At 35.5% G+C, this 22,565-nt stretch overlaps 1 pseudogene; it reads left to right on the top strand.

Annotated features, from left to right (window-relative positions):
• The first annotated feature begins 10,973 nt into the window (after positions 1 to 10,973).
• Positions 10,974 to 15,535, top strand: LOC138857995 (uncharacterized; annotated as a pseudogene).
• Positions 15,536 to 22,565: the final 7,030 nt, after the last annotated feature.

Below are 22,565 nucleotides of genomic sequence, written 5' to 3'. Positions count from 1 at the left end.
GTTCTCCGCATGGCACTAACCACCTCTTTGCATGCCCAACAAACCCCACTCATCTAACACCCTTCTCCCTATGGTCCGACCGCGTCGAAACAGCTCGTTTCCTGGGCCTCCCGTTAGATGACCTCGACGACAACGAATCTGGAATTAATCACCCAAACGGGGACCGTTACAACAATAACAACATATGTCAGTAGTGTTAATTTACATTTGAATTTTTACATTCAGAACTATCCACTGATTGGAGAAAGACGTAAGCAGAGCTATTGAGAGGAGGGGATGAGATCAGATGACCGTCACTTTTCTTGTAGGGTACATAACAAATGTAAACAAATAGATGTGTGAACTGTCAATGAAAACTCATCGAAAACACACATTGTCGGTCAGAACGACTTTGGTTCCACAATCCACAAATTGTGTTTTCAAGAGGATTTCAATTCGGTGCGAACATAGTATTAGGACTGGTTACATGTAAATTTATACAATGGTCGATTTTGCTGGCTCTAATGTTAATCGATACTTATCGAAAAATGCAATCTCAAAAAGCCGGCAAGCATTTAAATAAAGGAAAGGTTACGGCTAAATTAGATTATTCGATACACAACTATAGAACAGTAAAAGCAATATACAAAAGAACCTTTCATATAGAAAGAAGTAACGTTTTCATTAAAATTTTATTTAGATGTTTTTATTGTGGATGTTCTAACACATTAATTTCAAATCTAAATAAGAAGTAAATAATGGTAGGCCGTAAGATTTCTGACTATAAACCAAAAAGTCTACACAGCATATTGGCTGGGATTTAGAGTAGCAACCCCCGAATGAGTTTAAGCTTGCTAAGTTAATAGGTAAAGATAGAGGAGGTTCTCCAACTTAGGGATATTTATACACATAGTTGTCGGTGACTTATGGTTTGTGAATCATTTGTATTTAAATTACCAATTTATAGTATGCAATTTTTCGATTTACGATGAATTTTACGCTTATGTTGTTTTATATTGTATATATCCACCAAACAAAAATGTGCGCGTGTGACAATTTTAGGGCTTCATACACAAATCTCTAAAAAAAAATCAGGGTGGGATATGTGTATATATTCTTGATCTTATTCGTCCATACCATCAGATCTTTGCTCCGGAGAAACCGAAATTTTGCCCTATATTCTCAATCTGGAAAACCTGTATCCGTAGGAAATAGGAGAGGTAAATTTTATTTATGCAATATTTAATATAAAATAAATGTGTAAAAACGATTTAGTGAAGTGTTAGTGGATTAAAAGTTAAAATTTAAGTAGAAAATCCAATATAAAACGAAGAAACGGGGTCTTTAAATTGTTGAATTTTTGACCTTTAAATGCAAATAGCTCAAAAACGTAAGTCAACGGCAACTATGTATTTATATATATTCTTAGTCTGGAGAACTTCTTCTGGGTCGGCTTTAGTTAAGCATCCCACGATTTCAGGGTTAAGAGGAGTATGGTTGGATAGAGGAGATTCTCCAGATCACGATTATATATAATTATTACCGCCAATCCAATACCATAATTTATCAATAGAAGGGAATGAACAAAATTATAGTTCATGTATTTGGGGTATAATCCTCTTTTATTGTTCATATTAATTCGTTTTCAAAATATAAATATATATATATAATAGATATGGCAACACTTGTTAGATGTCAACATGGAACCCATTTGTTGTTGTTCATATAACGAAAATTGTGTAAAAATAAAATGCTTTTTTAAAGCAAATATTTAAATATTTAATATAAAATAAATATGTAGAAACATTGTAGTGAAGTGTTAGTGTATAATAAGGGCATAATATAAAAGAAAAGTTAACCATAAATCGAGAAATTGTAAAATAAAATTTGTGAAATTTTCAACTTAAATGCAAATATCTCGAAAACTAAAAGTTTTCGGCGGCCATTCCTCTATCCAACCATACCCCTATTGAACTTGAAATCGTGGGATGCTAAACTGAAGTTTTCCCCTTCTTCTAACCGTACATACCCATTTTAACCCCGAATTCAGGGAATGTTTTCTAAATCCCAGCCAATAGGAGGACTCAAAATCTTTCTAACGCCGTATACCGTAACCGGATCCAACTTTTAAAACGCGAGATTCTCATTACAAAAGCCATCTATTGGAAAAATAATGGATTTCTGGTGAACTGACTATACAATTTGACACCCGACACTATTTTTTAAGTGAAGTAAAAACAATGTAAATAGGTATTTCAGTTCAAATTTTGTACATGTATTTCTTTATATTCTTAAGTTCAAAATGCAAAAACAAAAATTTTATATTCCTTTTTTCATTTTTGAGATAACGGGATTTCAGTGTAATAACAAGTAAATATAGGCACCAGAAAGTCTGCGTTCAGTTAGCTTGAATTGGAAATACCGTTACTTCTCATGAATTTGTTCCTTCATTTTGCGTAGATTCTATTGTGTTTTGTGGCTTTTGCCACAAATTCAAAGTCAAGAGGCAAGTTCAGGCATCCATCTCGAGGTGCCCGCATGTGACACAGAAATATTTTATGGAGGTTATGAAGAATGGCCGTCCTTCCGGGACATGTTCACTGCCGTATATATCAACCATCCAAAATTATCAAAAGCACAAAAATTGTATCACCTCCGATACAAAACAAAAGGTCAAGCAGGCGTCATAGTTAAACAGTTCGCACTAAATGACGACAATTTCAATTTGGCTTGGGAAGCTCTAAAAGCAAGATATGAAAATGAAAGAATATTGGTCGATAAACAAGTAACGACACTTATAAACTTGCCTAAAATTCAAAAAGAAACAAGTGAAGAATTTATTAGACTACAAACCACTGTTTCTAATTGTTTGTCGGTTTTATCGACACAAAATATTCCCACAAACAGCTGGGACCCTATACTGGTAAACATATGCACCGTCGCATTACCAGAAAAATCGTTACTTTTGTGGGAGCAATCGCTCTCATCTCGAAAAAAATGCCCAACGTGGCAACAGATGAAAGATTTTTTAATAACCCAATACGAAATCGCAGAAAGGGTAGATAAAAAAATGGTCAGAACGAAAACCGTTCAACACGACCCAAATAGAAGCTTCCACAGTCCCCAAGCCAGCAGCAACAACAATTCGACACGTTCACATCTGAACAGTACAAACAAACGTCATGCGAACTATTTACAAGGGGGCATAAGCTCAAATCTTGCGAGAGATTCAAAAAATTGACTTTGTACAAATGGCCTATCACATGCGCATACACTTAAAGAGTGCGAAAGCAAATTTAATTGCGTTTATTGTCATAAACGACATCATTCTATGCTTCATTATAACAATTTTTCCAGATCACCCCCAAACAGCGCAAATATGAAAAGAGCGACGGGTTTAGTTGCAACAGCGAATCCCGAAGTGCGAAATCCCGAAAATTGCCAAGAAGCACCATGCTGCTCAAAGGCAATAAAAACCTAAACGCTACACAGCGAAAATCAAAGTAGAGTATACCATCAAAACAATCCAATTTTAAAATTACGGGAATGGGCGGAAGAGTAGTCCAAAACTCAAATAACATCTGCCCCATTACCCTAATTTCCCCCCAAGCGGATAAGCGAATTGTAGCAGAAGCTATTGTCCTTCCGCAACTTACTAACATGCTTCCAAGCTATCACATAAATAGCAAGCATTGGCAAAAGGTTTCACACCTAAAGCTAGCAGATCCCGACTGCAACGCCCCCGCTCAAATAAATATTCTAATAGGCAGCGATCTCATAGCACAGATAATACTCGAAGGTATTGAGAAAATTTCAAATACACTATTGGCACAAAACACTATATTTGGTTGGATTCTAAGTGGACTAGTTCCTGAACCAGTTTCCACATCAAGAACTCAAGTTGACAAAAATTCAAAGAATACCTTAATTCACAATCAAGGAAATTTCGGGAGTTAGAAAAATGCCACCTCATATCAATTACAACCCCAGAAGATCAGTATTGTGAAGACTTCTACAAAGCCACAACTACTCGATCAAATAATGGCCGGTACGTCATACGACTACCACTAAATTCACAATGTTCCACACTGCACGAATTGGCAGAAAAAACAAAGCCAGAGTCCCTTCTGACAAGATCAGTTTTAAAAACACAAATATGTGACTTTTCGACCCCGCAGGATGGCTCTTGCCAACAATGATACAAAAATCCTACTTGCCAAATTAATGCATACGCACTTAAATATATATCAAAACTGTCCCAAAAAAGTCGAAAAATTGACACATAACAAATTGTCCTCTAGTAGCTTACTTTTTCATAATATAATCATATAAAACAATTTAAAAATAAAGTTAAGCGATCCCCATACTCCCAATGCGATACAATAACGCACCAAGCCTTACAACAAGCAAAGGTCGCTCTAATCGCATATATCTAAGCCCTCCTCGTAGTGGTGGTTTATGGGAAATACTTGTAATACTTTAATACAAATCCAGTTAAAAAGTAGCCATAAATCACAAATCATACGCTCGCAATATCCCTCTTCAAAGGTTTCAATGGAGCACCCATTCTGGCCATATCTGAGCTAGGCGTGGAGTCGCCATCCTATAAGCCGATAATAAAGTAATAGTAGATAACCGGCAATAAAATGAATAAACAAAATTATACCATCTAATAATACGTCGTCACAGCCACCAATCTAATAAATGCCAAACAACGTTGCTTGCTTAACGCACTAACTTCCAAAGCGAAACACATAATATCCATTTCAAAATCAAAATTCCATCCTACACGTACAGGTAAATATGGATCTACCACTACTGCATTATCATGCATACCGCGCGCTCTGCTACTCCAACAGTACGCCGAGATACCTGGAACGTTTACTGCAAATATGTGCAACACTAGGCAAAATATTCGCTTAGGGGGCCCAGGATGTTTAAATGAGCTAAGCCTCAGTAAATAACCACACCACTCTACTCGGAAAAACTGGCACACCCTAATAATGCCCACCACGTTCTCACCAATACACCACACCAGATGACACCACATAGGACAGTGTACAACACACCAGAACACCGCGCGTGTACATCACCAGCTAACAAAAGCAATGATCAGCGCAGCTTTTCCACCTCATTCGAAGTAATAGCGATCCTGCGCGCAACTCAATTTTTCAAGTCTACACTGCGCCGCGTCAACACCTAAAATTCGATACGACAGCTCCTGCGCGTAACATTTCAATACGTTACCGATCCTATATTATAAATTGTTCAATATATAAACATGTATATTAAGGAATTTTATTGTGTACAACGTCATAATAAAATTCGAATAATAAACTAAATTGTTCAACTAAATACAAATAATATTTTAATTCTTTAATTGTTGGGTGCTGTTAACGTAGGATGTGCTTTTTAATATATCGGGTGCAAGTTTTCATTCACTAGTCATATCATCTAAAGCTACACTGTTGCACGGGGTTTTTCCTGTTAACTTAGAGCAATCAAGTTCTTCAATCCGAATACCGTCTAAAGATCTCACACGACTAAGTGCTACATTAGCTTGTCCAGCAGCAACCAGTCGCGAGTCTAGATAAACAATTGCATGATCAACTGTACAACCTTGCATCTTGTGGACGGCTGAAGCCCAATTCAGGATTACTGGTAACATTCGTCTCTCGGCAGTTCCATAGCTATATTTTACTGGAAATTGTATCGATACCGGTTTAATCGTGTGCACACCATCTGAACCGAATCGCACACCATCGGTCAATATTTCGGTCAGTTTATATAAGGAATTTTTTTTTTCGCTTTTTAGTTTGAAGTGGTTTAAAAGCGTGTTTTTTAATTTTTTAAACCTATATTATTTTTCTCCTTTTAGCTTAATGTTCTTTAAGTTCATATTTTTTAGTATTTTAAACCATACTTACTATTAATCACACGTAGTTTTTTCACTTTCTTTAAGGATGCGTTTGAGTAAATTTTTTATTCAAATGACAGCATGGATCGTTGATGCTTTAAGCTGCATAGCTTTAGGGGCATTTTTGGATAGTACCTGCTTTTAGCTGCATAGTTTTATAGTCGATGTACGATTTCGTCCATTTTCAAAGTGTGTTATAGGAATGGCTGGGTAACCTCACATAACCAAATTTGGTTGACATTAGTTCGATAGTTTCTAAGATATAGGATTTCACCTAAGGGTTGGCGGTGCCACGCCCATTTTAAAATTTTTTGCGTCGTATTAAACCAGCAGAAACACCGTGATAATACATTGTCCAAATGCAATATATTGCTAGCCGAGTTAAAGAACTTGAAGCTGATTTGGATGATATAATCATTGATTGTTTGAATGACAAATCTACTTATGTACCGAGCGGAAAACTTTCACAGTCCAAGCGACCATCCAGACAAAGGCCAAACCAGCTTTAAGTGGACAAGTGGATATAAGCAGCGTACGTTATTTTAGTTGCTTTCAACATGGCATCAGAATGCTTGTACGGCTCCCAGACGTCCACCGAATTCATGCTTCATGTGCTCCGAAATCGGCCACACACGCCAAAACTGTCCTCGTTTCGCTACACCAGGAAACAACCGAATATTGCAGCCGCTGTAGGAGATGATGCAAATACTGGCGGTCCCATTAGTTTCATAAAACGGTCTTACGTGTCATAATCAGTAAAACTCAGCAGTAAACAAAAGTTGACACAATATCGTGGAATCGGTAATAAACAATTAAAAATTTATGGTATTTTCACATGTAAATTTATATTTTGTCAGCACAAATTGCTCCACAATTTTTCTATTTTGCCAGACTCAGATGCGGTTGTACCAGTGCTGGTTGGGCGTGACCTTTTAAACAAAATGCAAATAGCATTGGGCCAAACAAAGACAATTAGTTTTAACCCAAATGAGTTATTTAACATAAGAGCTCAAAATAAGTTTTGTTCGTGCACTTCGCTTTCTTGATTTATATAGAAGCCCACTAGCTAGTTGCCAGTCTGCTACCACTGTACAATATATATGCACAATTAAACGAGAAGGGCCGAAAGTTAATGTTTACTCAATGAAAATTAAATCCCGTGTACACTAGTTCGAGAAGACTCTCGTTTTTGGCGAAGTTGGAAATTCAAAGAACAATCGATGAGCTATTGGCTCAGGGAACCCTAACACACAGGAACACAGGTTGAGATCCAACTTTACAACGCTCTAGCTTGTCTCCTCGACGATAAACACACCAACACTTTACATTCGCAGTCGAATTGAATGCACCCAACACATCGTCCGAATGGTCAGAGGAAAACTTTAACTTTTAAAGAGCTTCAGCGGAGTCATCTGAACAGAGAATATGATTTCATCTCATCTACACCATGACTCAAGAAACGCGTTAGATTTGAACTTTTAATTCCCTTTTCAAATTATCAATAATTTTGATAACGTTCTTCGAGAAAGAAGTACGTGTGGGCCTCAGCAAGTCAGCTTCTCCTAGCCTACAAGGAATGCTGAAAGGAATCAAGATTGATAAATACAAGATTTCCCCGTTACTTTTTTCGGGGAAATTTTTTAAGTGAAATGATTAGAATAAATGAAATTAAGTGAATGGTTAAAAGGGATTCTGAATGCGAAAGTTGTATTTGTTTGAATTTATAAGTACAAAATATATTGATTTTGAAAAATGAAGTGTATACAAAAACGAGTTGTGTTAGTTAGACTATTAATAACACTAGAACGGTTTAACCGATTTGGCTGAGGAGATAGCTTAGAACTTAAAAAAAAATAATAATAATAATTGCAACTGCAAGAGTACAGTAATTTTTGTATATATACATAAATATAGGGGTTATAGTGGATGTTGCTACTGAAAAAGGCTGTTTTTTTTTAGGACGCGCCATGTGGAACCGATAAGAAATGGCATGGATCGACAAGGCGTTGCGGCTACTTTGCTAAATTATCGACGAATGACGCAGAGGCACTCAAAAATAACCAAACGCAACTTCTAATATAAAAAATAGCGGAATAGAGCAGTGTTGATAAAAAGTTCAATTATAATTTAAGATGAGAGCATAATAGCCCACAAATATTCTCTAAGCATTGCACAGAACAATGCACGATTTAAACGGCAACGATGAAGTTTTCAGTGGTGCTGTCTTAGCATGGATGGTGAAACACTTCAATGGACCATAAATGTGTGCAAGCAATTACAAACTGATCCACCCTAAGAAACAATACAATTTAACAAGTACGCAGTGTATAACGAAAAAAAAGCTTAATTAATTGAGAGTACGTTCCGAAAAATAAAAATTTATTATTTTGGATCAACTAACTACACTAGCGGCCAAAAATGTAGAAGTTGATTAAAATAGTTTCCAGTTGCAATAGTTGTTGCAAGTTACCAGATGCATTTTAAATAACTACTGTTGATGATGAAATTGGAACAATATATTATCTAGAATCTCGGAATTTCATCACATAATCTTAGGTTAAAAATTGGTTCACCTATTATTATTCAGCGTAATTTGAATCCATCTTAATTATGTAACGGTACACGTTTGGTAATCAAAAATATTACAGGAAATATTACTGTAGCAACCATTTTGACTTGAAAATTTAATGGAGAAATGGTCTTTTTGCCACGTTTTCCAATGATACTGCCAGATGTACAATGCAATACAAAAGAGCTAAATCAATTTGAATTTGAAAATGTTTATAAAGAAAAACTATGAATATTATTGTTAAAAATTAAGAATGATCTACCTTCTTCCATTACTCAAATCTTATCAACTAACAACTTTGAAAATTACTCATTAGTTACCAACTTGAATATAAAGTTTGTAAAAAAAAATCAACATAATATATTTAATATTTCTTTGAGCTTAATAACAAATCGATGAAAAGTAGTATCAATAATTTTCTAATTTGGAAGTAATCCGCGGGGTTATTCTTACACCGGCAATAACGTTTTCGTTTTTATTCATAAATACAATTTTATTGTATTGAATAGTTTATAAATAATGTACGAGATCCTCTAGTAACCCATTAAAAATGAGTTTTTAAATGTTCCTTCGGATATAAAAGGTGTCAAAAAATTTTTGTGGGAGAAGTGAATTCGATAACCATAATAATTGTCAATAGATGAATGCGTTTAGTTGAATATAATCCAAATTTTTTTACGCAACATTATTCTATTCATTTCACTTAAACTTTTTCATTATAAACTAATAAAATAAGGCCCACTTTCTCAATACACCAGCTTTGACTGACAGAACCGTTTTCGCCAAGTTGTGGTTAGCTTACCTACAAATAGTTTGATTATTGTGAACAAACTTGCATTGTGAACACGCATAACTGTATATCTACATGTTTAGAAGAGGACTCTTTTTGCTGTCAAAACCGGTTTTCGTAAGCGAGGGGACGAGGAGGAAAAACGAAGAAACGCTATGTGATCTATTTCGTAACAGCTCGTTGCTATGCAATTCGTCGTATTCTTTTCATTTTAAAATGCTTTGCATGGTTGCAACAGAGCTCGGTTTCAAAGGAATATTTACATAATTTTCGGAAATATTAAGGTTATTACCTCTTTTTTGTATGAAATATGCATATATGAATGCAAATATGCATATAGGCATTTCACAAGCTTTGTCTTATGTTTTATGTCGTATTTCAAGAATCTTAAAAAATACGACACATGTGAGCACCCCTTAATTGTTGTATGTCATATTGTGTAATATTAATACACTTCACCAGCTAGTAGTAAAAAATTAAGAATACAAAAATGCACCGAGAAAGTGACAAAAATAAAATTTCTTTATGTTGAAATGGCGGCGTTTTGGTTTTTACTTTTCTTTAACTTAATTTACTGGAATATCATGGTTTCCTTCCATATTATTAAAGAAATTTATGAAATTTAATTAATTTATTAATTTTAGGCACTTAAACGTCAACAATAAAAACGTAAACATATACAGCTGAAGAAATAGTACACTCAAAAAACATACCTCGTCATGTTGTATTTGTCGTATTTCAATTTTGCATGGGAAACAACAACAGTGTTGATATGACAGTCATAAAAAAATAAAACAATATGGCGATATGACACAATATGACACCTTGTGAATACTCAAATAACATATAATGAGAATGAACGACAAAAAAGTCCGCGTCCGAAAGCCATTTATGCTGCTGATTTTTACTTGAGATTTTACAGCGGACAGGTGTCATTTAATTTTCTGGTTAGAAACTAACCAAGGCTCCTTTATTCGGAACAGTTTACCAGAACTTAACTGACAGAATGTTGCTAACCAGATATTGAGAAACCATTTTTCAACATGTTGCCGATAAAGTTTTGGTTAGATCCCTAACGACCCTTAAATGCCAAATGAGCTGTTCTACCTCCATTTAATAAAGCTGCTGCGATGCCAGATGATGCAACGGCCATTGGGATGCCAATTCTTGATGGTACCTCAGCAAGGATTATCGAAATAAGGAATGCTTTGCTAGTTCCAACTACCAGAAATATGCGGTCGAAATTTGTTTTTGGTTTGATTGCTAAATTCTTGCTTATAGCTTAGTTGCTCTTTACACGGCAACACTATAATTAGAACTGTGTATGCTGCACAATCCAGCATCAATTATATAGTAAATCTTTAACTACGAATTCGCTAACTAGTTGCTTCTGACAATTTATCGTCGATTCGATTTTGTTCTATCATCCGTGGTCGTCACACTGCCCTCCACCTATTAGAAATAACTTCTTCAGCCGTCCTTCTCTTCTTGGAGTTAATTCTATCTGTTTTCCGGAGACCTAGTTTCTGATACATTTCTTAACTTAAAGCTGACTCGAGATTTCATTCTTGATCAGAATTTAACTCCATTGGAACACCGAATCTCGTAACCCACTTGCCATGTAATCAAAGCTGTTTACTGATGTTAGTAACACAATTTTCTATTATTTAGAATGGAATTATCAGGAAAGTCGTGAAAACTCCCGTTTGTATGAGCTACATAAAAATGAGTGTTATAAAAATGGCCGCTTTCCAGTTTACCTCGTTAAATCTGCAAATGGCACAAGATTATTTTTATAATTTAAATCCATTAGCTCAGCGTATTGCATCTGATATAACCACTACAAAATCATCATATGGCACGCTTTGGTATACTTTGAAAGCAACTCAACAAAATGAGATCATTAACGAAACTCTAATAACACCTGAAATTTCTTTGAAGTACTTGGAAAATATGTCTCTGTCTGCTTCATCGTTATCATCAAATTTATCTTCGTCTATCTCATCTTGTGCTAGTTTAAGTACAACAAGTGTCAAACATATTTTGCCGTCGTCTTCAAAGAGCAGAGGACAAAATTATTCGCCCAATGTCAATAATAGTAAAACATCGAATTCGTTAACTGATAATATTAATTTGCAGACTCAAAATTTATTGTCCAACACTTTGGTTGCACGCGCTAAACACACAATACAATCACATCAACTTGGAAAATTAAAACCTCCATCGTCTCCACCGCCACTTCCTCCAACTACAACCAAAAAATTGACTAAAACCGAAAATGCTGAAAAACAAAAAAACTAATTGAAAACAAATCAAGTAAAGGCTACCAATGAGAAAACGAATTATATTTATGATGGAATCAACCTCCATACATATACCGCTCAGAAAGTGGCTCTAAAAATTATTTATGATGATGTATTAGGGGCATACCGCGATGAACATTCGCAACCTTTCAGTTATCGCACAAAATCACAGATTGATCTACAGAAGCAGTATTATGAAGCTAATTTGAATGACATAAATCTGAACACTAATTTTGATTATAAATGCCCTACCTCAAACGAGCCGAGAAATGGAAATTTGGCTGAAAATGTAGCTCTAACTAAAAACTCTGAACGCTTACAAAAGGAGTAAAAGAGCACCTTTAATAATCATTTGAAAATTTCTAGAAAAAATAAACGACTAATACCTATATCGCCAGAAGTATTCAAGATTCCACCTGCTAAGGCAACTCAAGCGCTTTCTTCACGAAATTTTAATAAGTGTAAAAATAAATCGAGCAAATATTTGTTGAAAGAAAATGTTGAAAAGCATACATCCGAAGACTCATTTTTACTCGACTTCAAACCCAAACAATCAAATTTGAATTATGCCGTATATACAGATGTCTACTTTGAACAATATGGTCGCCTGGATGCAGTGGCACGCAGAAGAAGAAGCTTCAGACCTGTCAGTACGCTGCACTCCGGACTATCACGGGATGCCTCTTGATGTCTCCAATCGAACACCTACATAGTGAGGCCCGTATGCTTCCGGTTAAGGAACACAACGAACTCCTCTCCAAACAGTTTCTGCTAGGGTGCTTTCGTAGAAACCACCCCTGTAGTCGCCTGCTTGTAGCGGAGCCGCCTCCTAGGAACATCAAGAGGTCTTTCCTTGATTACGTCGACGACATCAGACAGTACGCCGACCGGACTTCGGACGCTATGAACTTCAGACAGGCACTGACCACATTCACAGTGGAGCCGTTAACACCTTCATCGACTCCCTCTCAGTGAATGGCGTACTATGAGTCAAACCACCAACCACCTATAGCAGACGTAGAGCTCGAGTTGCCTCACGAAACCAGAGTGACCCTCGCGCAACTTCATTCTGGATACTGTAGCAGGTTAAACTCCTACTTATCCAGAATAGACCCCGACATACCAAACACATGTCCTGCACGCAATGGTTCTCCGCATGACACTAACCACCTCTTTGCATGCCCAACAAACCCCACTCATCTAACACCCTTCTCCCTATGGTCCGACCTCGTCGAAACAGCTCGTTTCCTGGGCCTCCCGTTAGATGACCTCGACGACAACGAATCTGGAATTAATCACCCAAACGGGGACCGTTACAACAATAACAACATATGTCAGTACTGTTAATTTACATTTGAATTTTTACATTCAGAACTATCCACTGATTGGAGAAAGACGTAAGCAGAGCTATTGAGAGGAGGGGATGAGATCAGATGACCGTCACTTTTCTTGTAGGGTACATAACAAATGTAAACAAATAGATGTGTGAACTGTCAATGAAAACTCATCGAAAACACACATTGTCGGTCAGAACGACTTTGGTTCCACAATCCACAAATTGTGTTTTCAAGAGGATTTCAATTCGGTGCGAACATAGTATTAGGACTGGTTACATGTAAATTTATACAATGGTCGATTTTGCTGGCTCTAATGTTAATCGATACTTATCGAAAAATGCAATCTCAAAAAGCCGGCAAGCATTTAAATAAAGGAAAGGTTACGGCTAAATTAGATTATTCGATACACAACTATAGAACAGTAAAAGCAATATACAAAAGAACCTTTCATATAGAAAGAAGTAACGTTTTCATTAAAATTTTATTTAGATGTTTTTATTGTGGATGTTCTAACACATTAATTTCAAATCTAAATAAGAAGTAAATAATGGTAGGCCGTAAGATTTCTGACTATAAACCAAAAAGTCTACACAGCATATTGGCTGGGATTTAGAGTAGCAACCCCCGAATGAGTTTAAGCTTGCTAAGTTAATAGGTAAAGATAGAGGAGGTTCTCCAACTTAGGGATATTTATACACATAGTTGTCGGTGACTTATGGTTTGTGAATCATTTGTATTTAAATTACCAATTTATAGTATGCAATTTTTCGATTTACGATGAATTTTACGCTTATGTTGTTTTATATTGTATATATCCACCAAACAAAAATGTGCGCGTGTGACAATTTTTGGGCTTCATACACAAATCTCTAAAAAAAAATCAGGGTGGGATATGTGTATATATTCTTGATCTTATTCGTCCATACCATCAGATCTTTGCTCCGGAGAAACCGAAATTTTGCCCTATATTCTCAATCTGGAAAACCTGTATCCGTAGGAAATAGGAGAGGTAAATTTTATTTATGCAATATTTAATATAAAATAAATGTGTAAAAACGATTTAGTGAAGTGTTAGTGGATTAAAAGTTAAAATTTAAGTAGAAAATCCAATATAAAACGAAGAAACGGGGTCTTTAAATTGTTGAATTTTTGACCTTTAAATGCAAATAGCTCAAAAACGTAAGTCAACGGCAACTATGTATTTATATATATTCTAAGTCTGGAGAACTTCTTCTGGGTCGGCTTTAGTTAAGCATCCCACGATTTCAGGGTTAAGTAGGAGTATGGTTGGATAGAGGAGATTCTCCAGATCACGATTATATATAATTATAACCGCCAATCCAATACCATAATTTATCAATAGAAGGGATAGAACAAAATTATAGTTCATGTATTTGGGGTATAATCCTCTTTTATTGTTCATATTAATTCGTTTTCAAAATATAAATATATATATATAATAGATATGGCAACACTTGTTAGATGTCAACATGGAACCCATTTGTTATTGTTCATATAACGAAAATTGTGTAAAAATAAAATGCTAAAGCAAATATTTAAATATTTAATATAAAATAAATATGTAGAAACATTGTAGTGAAGTGTTAGTGTATAATAAGGGCATAAATTGTAAAATAAAATTTGTGAAATTTTCAACTTAAAATGCAAATATCTCGAAAACTAAAAGTTTTCGGCGGCCATTCCTCTATCCAACCATACCCCTATTGAACTTGAAATCGTGGGATGCTAAACTGAAGTTTTCCCCTTCTAACCGTACATACCCATTTTAACCCCGAATTCAGGGAATGTTTTCTAAATCCCAGCCAATAGGAGGACTCAAAATCTTTCTAACGCCGTATACCGTAACCGGATCCAACTTTTAAAACGCGAGATTCTCATTACAAAAGCCATCTATTGGAAAAATAATGGATTTCTGGTGAACTGACTATACAATTTGAAGAGTACGAAAATATGTCAAAAATATTTTCTATTTATGCATATGAACATATTCAAACATTTGATTCGCTCCTTTATGAAGCACTATTTTAAATATTACTTTGGTAAATTTATAGTTTAGGTCCCCCAACTAAAGAGGCCTCAAAACTGAAATTTTTTTAAATCGTCTTATTTAGACGCGAATATTACAAATCCGTGAGCGGGCAGTGAATTTTTTCAATAATTTTTTTTCAAAAAAAAAACAAACCAAAAAAAAAGCTTTTTTTTAATACACATGCATTAAAAATAAAAAATTGTGATACATTAAAATTAATTATTTTATTTTTTCCGCTGCTGAAAGGAGTTTGGTGCAAAAGAGCTATAAACACCCCGGTGTTGGACCGACCAGGGTAATTTTTTCACAAGAAAATGTTTAACGCACTGAACTGGTAATTACAGCTAATTCATCTGAATTCTGAAGAACTTTTCCGCTACAACAAGAACAACAACTAAGTGACTTGAAAAATATGTGTAAAGTGCGTTAAATATATTTATAATAATACACATAGCCAATAAAGTCTGCGTTCACCCGACACTATTTTTTAAGTGAAGTAAAAACAATGTAAATAGATATTTCAGTTCAAATTTTGTACATGTATTTCTTCTTTATATTCTTAAGTTCAAAATGCAAAAACAAAAATTTTATATTCCTTTTTTCATTTTTGAGATAACGGGATTTTAGTGTAATAACAAGTAAATATAAGCACCAGAAAGTCTGCGTTCAGTTAGCTTGAATTGGAAATACCGTTACTTCTCATGAATTTGTTCCTTCATTTTGCGTAGATTCTATTGTGTTTTGTGGCTTTTGCCACAAATTCAAAGTCAAGAGGCAAGTTCAGGCATCCATCTCGAGGTGCCCGCATGTGACACAGAAATATTTTATGGAGGTTATGAAGAATGGCCGTCCTTCCGGGACATGTTCACTGCCGTATATATCAACCATCCAAAATTATCAAAAGCACAAAAATTGTATCACCTCCGATACAAAACAAAAGGTCAAGCAGGCGTCATAGTTAAACAGTTCGCACTAAATGACGACAATTTCAATTTGGCTTGGGAAGCTCTAAAAGCAAGATATGAAAATGAAAGAATATTGGTCGATAAACAAGTAACGACACTTATAAACTTGCCTAAAATTCAAAAAGAAACAAGTGAAGAATTTATTAGACTACAATCCACTGTTTCTAATTGTTTGTCGGTTTTATCGACACAAAATATTCCCACAAACAGCTGGGACCCTATACTGGTAAACATATGCACCGTCGCATTACCAGAAAAATCGTTACTTTTGTGGGAGCAATCGCTATCATCTCGAAAAAAATGCCCAACGTGGCAACAGATGAAAGACTTTTTAATAACCCAATACGAAATCGCAAAAAGGGTAGATAAAAAAATGGTCAGAACGAAAACCGTTTAACACGACCCAAATAGAAGCTTCCACAGTCCCCAAGCCAGTAGCAACAACAATTTAAATAAAAGCTTCTTCAGAAATCAAACGTTCACATCTGAACAGTACAAACAAACGTCATGCGAACTATGTACAAGGGGGCATAAGCTCAAATCTTGCGAGAGATTCAAAAAATTGACTATTATCGACAGAAACAATTTTATAAAAACAAAAAGACTTTGTACAAATGGCCTATCACATGCGCATACACTTAAAGAGTGCGAAAGCAAATTTAATTGCGTTTATTGTCATAAACGACATCATTCTATGCTTCATTATAACAATTTTTCCAGATCACCCCCAAACAGCGCAAATATGAAAAGAGCGACGGGTTTAGTTGCAACAGCGAATCCCGAAGTGCGAAATCCCGAAAATTGCCAAGAAGCACCATGCTGCTCAAAGGCAATAAAAACCTAAACGCTACACAGCGAAAATCAAAGTAGAGTATACCATCAAAACAATCCAATTTTAAAATTACGGGAATGGGCGGAAGAGTAGTCCAAAACTCAAATAACATCTGCCCCATTACCCTAATTTCCCCCCAAGCGGATAAGCGAATTGTAGCAGAAGCTATTGTCCTTCCGCAACTTACTAACATGCTTCCAAGCTATCACATAAATAGCAAGCATTGGCAAAAGGTTTCACACCTAAAGCTAGCAGATCCCGACTGCAACGCCCCCGCTCAAATAGATATTCTAATAGGCAGCGATCTTATAGCACAGATAATACTCGAAGGTATTGAGAAAATTTCAAATACACTATTGGCACAAAACACTATATTTGGTTGGATTCTAAGTGGACTAGTTCCTGAACCAGTTTCCACATCAAGAACTCAAGTTGACGAAAATTCAAAAAATACCTTAATTCACAATCAAGGAAATTTCGGGAGTTAGAAAAATGCCACCTCATATCAATTACAACCCCAGAAGATCAGTATTGTGAAGACTTCTACAAAGCCACAACTACTCGATCAAATAATGGCCGGTACGTCATACGACTACCACTAAATTCACAATGTTCCACACTGCACGAATTGGCAGAAAAAACAAAGCCAGAGTCCCTTCTGACAAGTTCAGTTTTAAAAACACAAATATGTGACTTTTCGACCCCGCAGGATGGCTCTTGCCAATAATGATACAAAAATCCTACTTGCCAAATTAATGCATACGCACTTAAATATATATCAAAATTGTCCCAAAAAAGTCGAAAAATTGTCACATAACAAATTGTCCTCTAGTAGCTTACTTTTTCATAATATAATCATATAAAACAATTTAAAAATAAAGTTAAGCGATCCCCATACTCCCAATGCGATACAATAACGCACCAAGCCTTACAACAAGCAAAGGTCGCTCTAATCGCATATATCTAAGCCCTCCTCGTATTGGTGGTTTATGGGAAATACTTGTAATACTTTAATACAAATCCAGTTAAAAAGTAGCCATAAATCACAAATCTTACGCTCGCAATATCCCTCTTCAAAGGTTTCAATGGAGCACCCATTCTGGCCATATCTGAGCTAGGCGTGGAGTCGCCATCCTATAAGCCGATAATAAAGTAATAGTAGATAACCGGCAATAAAATGAATAAACAAAATTATACCATCTAATAATACGTCGTCACAGCCACCAATCTAATAAATGCCAAACAACGTTGCTTGCTTAACGCACTAACTTCCAAAGCGAAACACATAATATCCATTTCGAAACCAAAATTCCATCCTACACGTACAGGTAAATATGGATCTACCACTACTGCATTATCATGCATACCGCGCGCTCTGCTACTCCAACAGTACGCCGAGATACCTGGAACGTTTACTGCAAATATGTGCAACACTAGGCAAAATATTCGCTTAGGGGGCCCAGGATGTTTAAATGAGCTAAGCCTCAGTAAATAACCACACCACTCTACTCGGAAAAACTGGCGCACCCTAATAATGCCCACCACGTTCTCACCAATACACCACACCAGATGACACCACATAGGACAGTGTACAACACACCAGAACACCGCGCGTGTACATCACCAGCTAACAAAAGCAATGATCAGCGCAGCTTTTCCACCTCATTCGAAGTAATAGCGATCCTGCGCGCAACTCAATTTTTCAAGTCTACACTGCGCCGCGTCAACACCTAAAATTCGATACGACAGCTCCTGCGCGTAACATTTCAATACGTTACCGATCCTATATTATAAATTGTTCAATATATAAACATGTATATTAAGGAATTTTATTGTGTACAACGTCATAATAAAATTCGAATAATAAACTAAATTGTTCAACTAAATACAAATAATATTTTAATTCTTTAATTGTTTGGTTGCTGTTAACGTAGGATGTGCTTTTTAATATATCGGGTGCAAGTTTTCATTCACTAGTCATATCATCTTAAGCTACACTGTTGCACGGGGTTTTTCCTGTTAACTTAGAGCAATCAAGTTCTTCAATCCGAATACCGTCTAAAGATCTCACACGACTAAGTGCTACATTAGCTTGTCCAGCAGCAACCAGTCGCGAGTCTAGATAAACAATTGCATGATCAACTGTACAACCTTGCATCTTGTGGACGGTTGAAGTCCAATTCAGGATTACTGGTAACATTCGTCTCTCGGCAGTTCCATAGCTATATTTTGCTGGAAATTGTATCGATACCGGTTTAATCGTGTGCACACCATCTGAACCGAATCGCACACCATCGGTCAATATTTCTGTCAGTTTATATAAGGAATTTTTTTTTTCGCTTTTTAGTTTGAAGTGGTTTAAAAGCGTGTTTTTTAATTTTTTAAACCTATATTATTTTTCTCCTTTTAGCTTAATGTTCTTTAAGTTCATATTTTTTAGTATTTTAAACCATACTTACTATTAATCACACGTAGTTTTTTCACTTTCTTTAAGGATGCGTTTGAGTAAATTTTTTATTCAAATGACAGCATGGATCGTTGATGCTTTAAGCTGCATAGCTTTAGGGGCATTTTTGGATAGTACCTGCTTTTAGCTGCATAGTTTTATAGTCGATGTACGATTTCGTCCATTTTCAAAGTGTGTTATAGGAATGGCTGGGTAACCTCACATAACCAAATTTGGTTGACATTAGTTCGATAGTTTCTAAGATATAGGATTTCACCTAAGGGTTGGCGGTGCCACGCCCATTTTAAAATTTTTTGCGTCGTATTAAACCAGCAGAAACACCGTGATAATACATTGTCCAAATGCAATATATTGCTAGCCGAGTTAAAGAACTTGAAGCTGATTTGGATGATATAATCATTGATTGTTTGAATGACAAATCTACTTATGTACCGAGCGGAAAACTTTCACAGTCCAAGCGACCATCCAGACAAAGGCCAAACCAGCTTTAAGTGGACAAGTGGATATAAGCAGCGTACGTTATTTTAGTTGCTTTCAACATGGCATCAGAATGCTTGTACGGCTCCCAGACGTCCACCGAATTCATGCTTCATGTGCTCCGAAATCGGCCACACACGCCAAAACTGTCCTCGTTTCGCTACACCAGGAAACAACCGAATATTGCAGCCGCTGTAGGAGATGATGCAAATCCTGAAGTCCGTCAACAGGCAGAACGATTTTCTTCAAATAATTTGGTGAGTTTTGCCTTCCTCAATAAAAAAAGTGCACTTATATTGTATAATTCCTCTTTTTGCTTTATTTGATACTGGCGGTCCCATTAGTTTCATAAAACGGTCTTACGTGTCATAATCAGTAAAACTCAGCAGTAAACAAAAGTTGACACAATATCGTGGAATCGGTAATAAACAATTAAAAATTTATGGTATTTTCACATGTAAATTTATATTTTGTCAGCACAAATTGCTCCACAATTTTTCTATTTTGCCAGACTCAGATGCGGTTGTACCAGTGCTGGTTGGGCGTGACCTTTTAAACAAAATGCAAATAGCATTGGGCCAAACAAAGACAATTAGTTTTAACCCAAATGAGTTATTTAACATAAGAGCTCAAAATAAGTTTTGTTCGTGCACTTCGCTTTCTTGATTTATATAGAAGCCCACTAGCTAGTTGCCAGTCTGCTACCACTGTACAATATATATGCACAATTAAACGAGAAGGGCCGAAAGTTAATGTTTACTCAATGAAAATTAAATCCCGTGTACACTAGTTCGAGAAGACTCTCGTTTTTGGCGAAGTTGGAAATTCAAAGAACAATCGATGAGCTATTGGCTCAGGGAACCCTAACACACAGGAACACAGGTTGAGATCCAACTTTACAACGCTCTAGCTTGTCTCCTCGACGATAAACACACCAACACTTTACATTCGCAGTCGAATTGAATGCACCCAACACATCGTCCGAATGGTCAGAGGAAAACTTTAACTTTTAAAGAGCTTCAGCGGAGTCATCTGAACAGAGAATCTGATTTCATCTCATCTACACCATGACTCAAGAAACGCGTTAGATTTGAACTTTTAATTCCCTTTTCAAATTATCAATAATTTTGATAACGTTCTTCGAGAAAGAAGTACGTGTGGGCCTCAGCAAGTCAGCTTCTCCTAGCCTACAAGGAATGCTGAAAGGAATCAATATTGATAAATACAAGATTTCCCCGTTACTTTTTTCGGGGAAATTTTTTAAGTGAAATTAAGTGAATGGTTAAAAGGGATTCTGAATGCGAAAGTTGTATTTGTTTGAATTTATAAGTACAAAATATATTGATTTTGAAAAATGAAGTGTATACAAAAACGAGTTGTGTTAGTTAGACTATTAATAACACTAGAACGGTTTAACCGATTTGGCTGAGGAGATAGCTTAGAACTTAAAAAAAAATAATAATAATAATTGCAACTGCAAGAGTACAGTAATTTTTGTATATATACATAAATATGGGGGTTATAGTGGATGTTGCTACTGAAAAAGGCTGTTTTTTTTTAGGACGCGCCATGTGGGACCGATAAGAAATGGCATGGATCGACAAGGCGTTGCGGCTACTTTGCTAAATTATCGACGAATGACGCAGAGGCACTCAAAAATAACCAAACGCAACTTCTAATATAAAAAATAGCGGAATAGAGCAGTGTTGATAAAAAGTTCAATTATAATTTAAGATGAGAGCATAATAGCCCACAAATATTCTCTAAGCATTGCACAGAACAATGCACGATTTAAACGGCAACGATGAAGTTTTCAGTGGTGCTGTCTTAGCATGGATGGTGAAACACTTCAATGGACCATAAATGTGTGCAAGCAATTACAAACTGATCCACCCTAAGAAACAATACAATTTAACAAGTACGCAGTGTATAACGAAAAAAAAGCTTAATTAATTGAGAGTACGTTCCGAAAAATAAAAATTTATTATTTTGGATCAACTAACTACACTAGCGGCCAAAAATGTAGAAGTTGATTAAAATAGTTTCCAGTTGCAATAGTTGTTGCAAGTTACCAGATGCATTTTAAATAACTACTGTTGATGATGAAATTGGAACAATATATTATCTAGAATCTCGGAATTTCATCACATAATCTTAGGTTAAAAATTGGTTCACCTATTATTATTCAGCGTAATTTGAATCCATCTTAATTATGTAACGGTACACGTTTGGTAATCAAAAATATTACAGGAAATATTACTGTAGCAACCATTTTGACTTGAAAATTTAATGGAGAAATGGTCTTTTTGCCACGTTTTCCAATGATACTGCCAGATGTACAATGCAATACAAAAGAGCTAAATCAATTTGAATTTGAAAATGTTTATAAAGAAAAACTATGAATATTATTGTTAAAAATTAAGAATGATCTACCTTCTTCCATTACTCAAATCTTATCAACTAACAACTTTGAAAATTACTCATTAGTTACCAACTTGAATATAAAGTTTGTAAAAAAAAATCAACATAATATATTTAATATTTCTTTGAGCTTAATAACAAATCGATGAAAAGTAGTATCAATAATTTTCTAATTTGGAAGTAATCCGCGGGGTTATTCTTACACCGGCAATAACGTTTTCGTTTTTATTCATAAATACAATTTTATTGTATTGAATAGTTTATAAATAATGTACGAGATCCTCTAGTAACCCATTAAAAATGAGTTTTTTAAATGTTCCTTCGGATATAAAAGGTGTCAAAAAATTTTTGTGGGAGAAGTGAATTCGATAACCATAATAATTGTCAATAGATGAATGCGTTTAGTTGAATATAATCCAAATTTTTTTACGCAACATTATTCTATTCATTTCACTTAA

Source organism: Bactrocera oleae, chromosome X (genome assembly GCF_042242935.1).
Source record: "Bactrocera oleae isolate idBacOlea1 chromosome X, idBacOlea1, whole genome shotgun sequence".
Classification (NCBI taxonomy): domain Eukaryota; kingdom Metazoa; phylum Arthropoda; class Insecta; order Diptera; family Tephritidae; genus Bactrocera; species Bactrocera oleae.
This window is presented reverse-complemented; position numbering and strand designations above follow the sequence as displayed.